This window comes from Ochotona curzoniae, unplaced genomic scaffold (genome assembly GCF_017591425.1).
Source record: "Ochotona curzoniae isolate NIBS_2020 unplaced genomic scaffold, NIBS_Ocur_1.0 contig_2318, whole genome shotgun sequence".
In the NCBI taxonomy this organism is placed as follows: domain Eukaryota; kingdom Metazoa; phylum Chordata; class Mammalia; order Lagomorpha; family Ochotonidae; genus Ochotona; species Ochotona curzoniae.
Window position 1 is genome coordinate 9,103,963 of NW_024465419.1, and position 8,077 is coordinate 9,112,039.

The window sequence follows — 8,077 nt, forward strand, 5'->3', positions numbered from 1 at the left end:
CCCCGCTTCCCTTCCAGCTCCCTGCCTGTGGCCCAGGAAAGCAGTCAGGGATGGCCCAAGGCTTTGGGACCCTGCACCTGCGTGGGAGACCTGGAAGAGGCTCCTGGCTTCAGATCAGCATAGCATAGGTCGTTGCGCTCACTTGGGGAGTGAATCATCGGACAGAAAGATCTGTCTCTCCTCTCTGCATATCTGCCTTTCTAATAAAAACATAATAAAAATAAATCTTTAAAAAAAAAAGAATTCACATTCATCAATTTGGAAAAAGTTAGTCCTAGCCTCACACTGATTTTATGAAACTTCTAGGAACTACTACTTCTATTCCTTTTATTTATCAACTCACTATCCCAATCAATCAGTCAGCAAATCAAGCTTCAAATTATATATTGAACCATCCACCTCTTTTTATCTCTAATGACATGCTCCCAGTTCAAGACACAATAAAATCAATTGCTTTAGTTCATAAATATTGTTCCAAGATCCAAGATTTTTAAAAGATTTATTTATTTTCATTTAAAAGGCAAATTTTGCAGAGAAGAGATAGAGAAGGTCTTCTATCCACTGGTCACTTCCCAAATGACCGCAACGTCCAGAGCTAAGTTGATCCAAAGTTGGGAGCCAGGAGCTTCTTTCAAGTCTCCCATGTGGGTGCAGCCAGGATAGGAACTGGCACCCATATGGGATGGTGGCACCATAGGGTAGACGATTAGCCTGTGTACTACTGCACTGGCCCCGCACTGTATTTCTTTCTTTTTTTTCTTTCTTTCTTTTTTTCTTCTTTTTTATTTGTTTATTTATTTATTTTATTTATTTATTTTTAAAATTGTTAATAACATTGTATTATGTGATACAGTCTCATAGGCACTGGGATTCCCCCCACCCACTGACTGTATTTCTAACTCTAGTAAGCCTTTCCTCTACTGGCAGGTACTTCTGGTTGATAGAAGAATCATGTGGGCACATGTACATAACACTGTTGCACATAAGCTACCATCACTCTTAGAAAGAAAGCTTCGTTCTAGCAGGTCAGAGATATCTTGGATCAGTCATTATGGGAGAGCAGTCATACAGGCAATAAACTGATTGTTTTGGGGGACAGCCTCAACAGCTCGTTTCCTGCTTTCTCCATATTCTTGGCTTCCCTCCAATTCAACTTTTGTATGGAGAAGGTTTTTCTGAACAAAGTGTACAAATTTGCAAAGGCAAAGTTTTGCAGATGAAAACATTTTTAAAATGTATTTTTTATTTAAAAAATCCTATTTACTCACTTAACTTAGTTTATTGGAAAAGCAGAGAAAGAAGCATGTATATACACAGAAAAAGAAAAAGCTGTCATTCCCTGGTTAGGTTCTCACATGCCCCCAATAGCCAGGAACTCAACTGGGGTCTCCCAACTGGGTGGCAGTGACCTAAGTACTCAAATACTCTCACAGAGGAGCCTGGATTATGACTTTGGATCCTGGCTTTAATCTGGTCCTGCCCTGGTTCCTATGGGTATTTGGGGAATAAACTAGGAAAATCTTTCCCTGCAAATCATCTGTTTTAAGTTAAAGATCTTCCCAGTTTTTTGTCTCTCTTTCAAATAAAATAACTTAAAAAAATTTTAAATGTCTTATTTTACTGATCATCAAGAAAGTGAAAGTTATTACTTTTGCCCACTATAATAGCAAGATTTTAAAAATGCAATAAATCTAATACTTTTCTTCACAATCTGAGAATTCATAATTCATTTGGTAGAAAACATGACAATATGGGTATCTCAAAGATTTATAGCTTTTTACTAAAGATTTTATTGTTAGAAATAAATCATAAGGTAATAATCACAGATATGGGTGAAGAGTCAACTAAACTGTGACATAACAAGAAGATTCAATTATACTTGTAACACAGTAAAAATATATACCTTGTCTCTGCCCAAGCTCCTGACACAGAGCTCCAAAAACCCTTGTGATTTCCTGAATCACAGCTGTAATTTTTTTTTACATATTTGTTAGGCTATCTGGCATTTGACCTTGTCACTGATACCAAGCTCCTAAATCTCTTGTAATTTCTGGGTGACAGGATCTTTTGTTCTAACAAGGGAACTCTTGGTGGATTCCTGAGCACCTTCAGGATGCAGGCTGATCCACAAGCCTTGATTAGCTTAGAACTTTCAGTCCCCCCACAAGCCATCCTCTGGGGAGCAAAGAGGAGCTAAACACTGAATTAATAACGGATCATGTCTACATGATCAAGCCTCCATTAAAAAAAATCCCTAAACTATAGGGTTTGGAGAGCTGCTGTGTGATGAACACATCATATGCAGGAAGAATGGAGTGACCAGAAATGGCATGGAAACTCTATACATCCCTTCACATAAACCTCACCCAACATCTGTTCATCTACCTCCTTCTTAGTGACCTCTCAATTGTAGGTAAGTGTTTCCCTATGTTCTGTGAGCCTTTACAGCTAATTATCAAACCTGAGGAGAAGGGTTCTGGAAATTACTGATTTGCATCCAAGTCAGAAGTGTGAGAAACCTGAGTACCCTTGCGACTGGGATGTAAAGTGGAAGGTTGTATCGGCATGTAAAGTGTAAGGGTGACTGCGCCCTTTACCTGGATCGTCAGGGCCAGTAGTTAAGAATTCCTTGGGTTGGGAGATCTCCACATTTGATATTAAAAGTGCTGTATGAGTACGATAGTTCATCTGAGAATTATTTAACTGATGAAAATAAAAGGCCTGAATAAGGGCATATTTAAATTAATATATTATATAAAAAAGATGAACTATGATGCTTCTACAAAAATGTTTATGAAAGCTCAATACATTAAATATACCAATTTCCATAAGTTAAATATAAACTTATCATAATTCCAATAAAATATCTTTAGAAACTTTTAACAGAAAAATCAATTCTAAAAGTCACATAAAAAATAAACAATAACAGCTAGGAAAATTCTAAGTAACGAAAAAAACATTGAAGGACTGCCCCTACCAGATGTATCTGTAAAGCCTGCATAACTGAAGGAGTGCCACTAGAATATTAGTACAAGAATGGAAGGAAGAACACAGATACAACATATATATATATATATATGTATATATTTGTTATTCTGTGAATATCTTAAACAAAAAGGGAAAAGGTAGACTGGTGAATAACAAATTCTAAGGCAGTCTACCATCTGATAATTGCATAAAGAAAATGTGGCATATACACATGATCTTATACTACTCAGACATTAAAAAAAGCGAAATTCTAATATATATAACAAAATGGATGTAATGGAAGTCATTGTGCTAAGTGAATCAAATCAGGCCCAGAAAGACAAATAATATGTGTTTTATTTGCAGAAAATGTATATAGGGTGAGTGGATTTTTCTTTTGAATTTTTTTCTGATCTGTTTCCTTATAGTACCATTTACCTTGTTCCTCTTGAGATCTTAAAGTTAAGTTTAGAAGATTAGTTATCTTTATGTTAAGCTTTTTGGGCAATAATATTTCATATTATACTTTGTATCCTTTATTAGTGAAGAAGAATTTGTTCAAGTCTTATTGGCGAGAGTAGGGAAACATGCATTGTACTGGACCTATCACTGGTGATGGAAGTGGCATTCCAGGGTTAAGTTCATTAATCATCTGTCCGTCTGGGATGGGCATAGTGCCATGCTTCTTGATAGGAAAAGACTAGATACACAAACCAAAGGGGCTCTTTAGTCAGGAGGAAGCAGATGGTCTTCTCCACTATCCCTCCTGCGCATAAGCAACTTCTGTTGAGGTTACTCTTAACACATGCCAGAAACCCATCCAATGTTTTCCATCTGCCTGTTCTACCTGTTCTAGTTTCCATGACTTTGGTCTCCAGTGGTAAATTCCTAATCAGTCTCCTTGTCTCCAAACTATTATCAATACAGAAACCGGAGTTCTCTTTTCAACTCTAAGTCAGATTATGTCAAGCCCCTGATTTAATCATTTCAATGGCTTCCTAATGCATTTAAAATAAAACATCCAAATCTCAACTTGGCTTACAAAGCCCCACACCATTTGGTCCGTGCTTACCTTCTTAGTCTTGTGATTTACTCTCCTCCGGTGTCAGCTACGTTATGTGGCACTCTGCTTCTTATTGATTCAGGGTTTGTGTACACATAATTCTTTGCATGGGACATTTTTTTCATTCTTTGCCTGGAAATAAAATATAGAGATGAAGTAAGTAGAGTCTGGAAAAACACCTCTCAATGTACTAATCTTCTTTTAAAAAAAAAGATTTATTTATTTATTGGAAAGTCAGATATAAAGAAAGGAGAGACAGAGAGGAAGATCTTCTGTCCAATGATTCACCCCCAAGTGAGTGCAACGGCCGATGCTATGCCTGTCCAAAGCCAGGAACCAGGAACTTCTTCCGGGTCTCCCACATGGGTGCAGGGTCCCAAAGCTTTGGGCTGTCCTCGACTGCTTTCCCAGTCCACAAGCAGGGAGCTGGATGGGAAGTGGAGCTAAAGGATTAGAACCAGAGCCCATATGGGATCCTGGGCATTCAAGGTGAGGACTTTAGCTGCTAGACCACTCTGTCGGGCCCTAATCTTTTTTTTTTTTTTTAAGTTTTTTTTTTTTTTTTAATTACAAAGTCAGATTTACAGAGAAGGGGAGAAACAGAGAGGAAGATCTTCTGTCTAATAATTCACTCCTGGGCCCGGCGCGGTGGCGCAGTGGTTAAGGTCCTTGCCTTGCACGCCCTGGATTCCATATGGGCGCCGGTTCTATCCCAGCAGCCCCACTTCCCTTCCAGCTTCCAGCTTTTTTTTTTTTTTTAAAGATTTATTTTTATTATTTTGTTTTATTGGAAAGGCGGATATACAGAGAGGAGAGACAGAGAGGAAGATCTTCTGTCCGATGATTCACTCCCCAAGTGAGTGCAACGGCCGATGCTATGCCGTTCCGAAGCCAGGAGCCTCTTCTGGGCCTCCCACATGGGTGCAGGGTCCCAGTGCTTTGGGCCGTCCTCGACTGCCTTCCCGGGCCACAGGCAGGGAGCTGGAAGGGAAGTGGGGCTGCCGGGATTAGAACCAGCGCCCATATAGGATCCCGGGCGTGCAAGGTGAGGACTTAACCACTTGCGCCACCGCGCTGGGCCATAAAAATAAATCTTTTAAAAAAAAATAAATCTTTTTAAAAAAAATAATTCATTCCCCAACTGGCCACAGTGGCCGGTGCAACACCAGTCTGAAGCCAGGAGCCAGGAACTTCCTCTGGGTCTCCCACGCAGGTGCAGGATCCCAAGGCTTTGGGCCATCCTTGACTGCTTTCCCAGGCCACAAGCAGGAAGCTGGATGGGAAGTGGAGCTGCCAGAATTAGAACTGGTGCCCATATAGGATCCCAGCAGTTCAGAGTGAGAAATTTAGCCATTAGGCCACTGTGCCGGGCCCAATCTCTATACTAATGTTGATGCAAATTATTTTCTATTTCTTGTTTTCCTGTTTTAGACTAGGAGAATGAGATTGGTATAATGGCTCAATTGGCTAATTCTCCATTTGCAAGTGCTGACATCTCATGAGTGTTGCTTTGTGTCTTGGCTGTTGCACTTCCCATTTAGCTCCCTGCTTGTGGCCTAGAAAGAAATGCAGACACAAAGCCTTGGGACCCTGTACCCATTTGGGAGACCCAGAAGAAGCTTCTGACTCGGGCCCGGCACAATGGCGCAATTGTTAAAGTCCTCGCCTTGAATGCGCGTGGGAGACCTGGAAGAGGCTCCTGGTTTCAGATCGGCATAGCATCGGCCATTGCGCTCATTTGGGGAGTGAATCATCGGACGGAAGATCTTCCTCTCTGTCTCTCCTCTCTGTATATCTGCCTTTCCAATAAAAAAAATAAAAATAAACCTTTAAAAAAAAACAAAAGAAGCTCCTGGCTTCTGGCTTTGCACTGGCTCAGCTCTGGTTGTTGTAGTCATTTGGTGAATAAACCAATGGATGAATATCTTTCCCTCTGTATCTCCTTCTCTGTAAATCTATTTTTCTAATAAAAATAAATAAATCTTAAAAAGAAGAAAATGAGTATGATAGCAATAGTATCACAAAAGTACTGCCTGAGAGGTAAATAAATGTTTAGTTTGCTTTTATTTTTCTGTGCCTTTGTTTGAGCCATTGAACTTACACCTCTATTAGTGCAGATTAGTTAATTATATAACAGTATGTTTGTTTAATGTGTTTGATTTGTTTAACTTACTTCTCTATCACTGGAAAATAAACTTATTGAGGACATGGAACTTATCCTGGCCTCCTAGCAACTAACCCAGTGTAGGCACATAGGAGAGGCATGATAATTATCAAATGAGTGAGTAATAGCATAAGAAAATGTTTATGACAGTATTAGGTGAGTCAAATAACACTACACAAGCAATATGTAAAAATAAGCAAACAGACTATGCATAGGAAAAGTGGATGGCAGTAATTCCAAAACCAAACAATAATGATGTGAATAACATATCTTTGTGTGACTTTTTTCCTTTTTCCAGATTTCCTTGTTGATAATCTATTTGCATGTATGTATACATGTATATATAATAGAAAACATGTATGGAGGTAAAATTGCCTGAGGACAAAGCAGTCGATCATGGAGGGACTTGAAGAGGGAGTCTAACCATCTGTGGTCTGCACAGACTTTTTCAGACTCTTCAGATACACAAGTTGTCACATAAAAACTGGCATGCTAGTCAGACTCTTAATATAAGGAATGGAACTTGCTTCTTTTAAAAAAGCTATGAAAAAATATCAGATGACGTCTGATATACTGGAACAATAAGACAAAAATCTTTAAATGTAGCGGCAATCAACCAAAGGACATTGCTATGTTAAAACTTGCAAGGAAATGTGACTGTTTCTATCACAATTACACAAATGAATTGGTTATAATCATCACAGAGTTATGTACACTGAGAGAAAGCAGTGAGCCAATAACACAACTAAAGATTCCAATAACACTTCTGTGCTCATTTATGCTGTTAATGTTTGCTGTTGTTGTTGGCTTATGTATTGAGCTTGATCATAGCTCTGATTGGGTAAAGATGTATATTTCAAAAATATTTGTTTTGGAGCAGGCGTTGTGGTATAGTGTTAAGCTGCTGTTTGTGAGGTGGGGTGTCAGAGTCTTGGCTGCTACGCTTTGGATCTAGCTCCCTGTTAACATGCCTGGGAAGGCAGCTGATGATGGCCCAAGTGCTTGGACCCCTGCCACTCGAGTCAGAAACCTGGATGGAGTTCCAGGTTTTTGGTTTTGACTTGGCCCAACCATTGCAGCCATTTGGTAAGTGAACTAGTACATGGAAGATCTCTTTCCCTCTCTGTCACTCTGCCTTTCAAATAAATAAAACTTAAAAAGAAATTGGTTTTAGGGACTGGTGATGTTGCATAGCATGTGAAGCCACTGCCTGTGACACCGGCATCCCATACGGGTACTGGTTCATGCACTGGCTGTTCTACTTTGAATCCAGCTCCCTGTTGATGTGCCTTGGGTAAAGCAGCTGAAGAGGCCCAAGTGTTTGGGTGTCTACCACTCATATGGGAGACTTGGAAGAAACTGCTGGCTCCTGGCTTCAGATCGGCTCAGCTCTGGCTGTTGAGGCCTCTTGGGACTGAACCAGCGCATTGTAGACATTCTGGATGGTTATGTTTACACTGGTTTCACTCTTTCGAATTCCAGGCTGGACCTTGGAGGACCTGTCTCCTCAAGCAGAATTTTGGAGAATTGTCCGGTCGAACGTCTAGATCTTACCTGAGCACTTAAGATTTATGTGAATGGAGCATAAAAGAAGCATAGCTTCTTACAATGTTCAAGGGACTGGCATTCGGGATAAAGCTGGTAACAAAACAATGACCTTACCTCAGGGAATTTGAGTGTAGTGAGAGCAGCTTACTATGTTGTTCCTCCCCCGAGGTGCAAGATGGACGCATATCCAAAAGCAGGCGATCCTCCACAGATGTCTGAGAACACAGGTTGGTTGGCGAGTGGTCACCAGACCTGGGCATCCAGGTAAAGGACATTTTCAGCAACGTGTGGGACAATCCTTCTGGGGATGGTATTGTTGGTGTCAAGAGGAACAG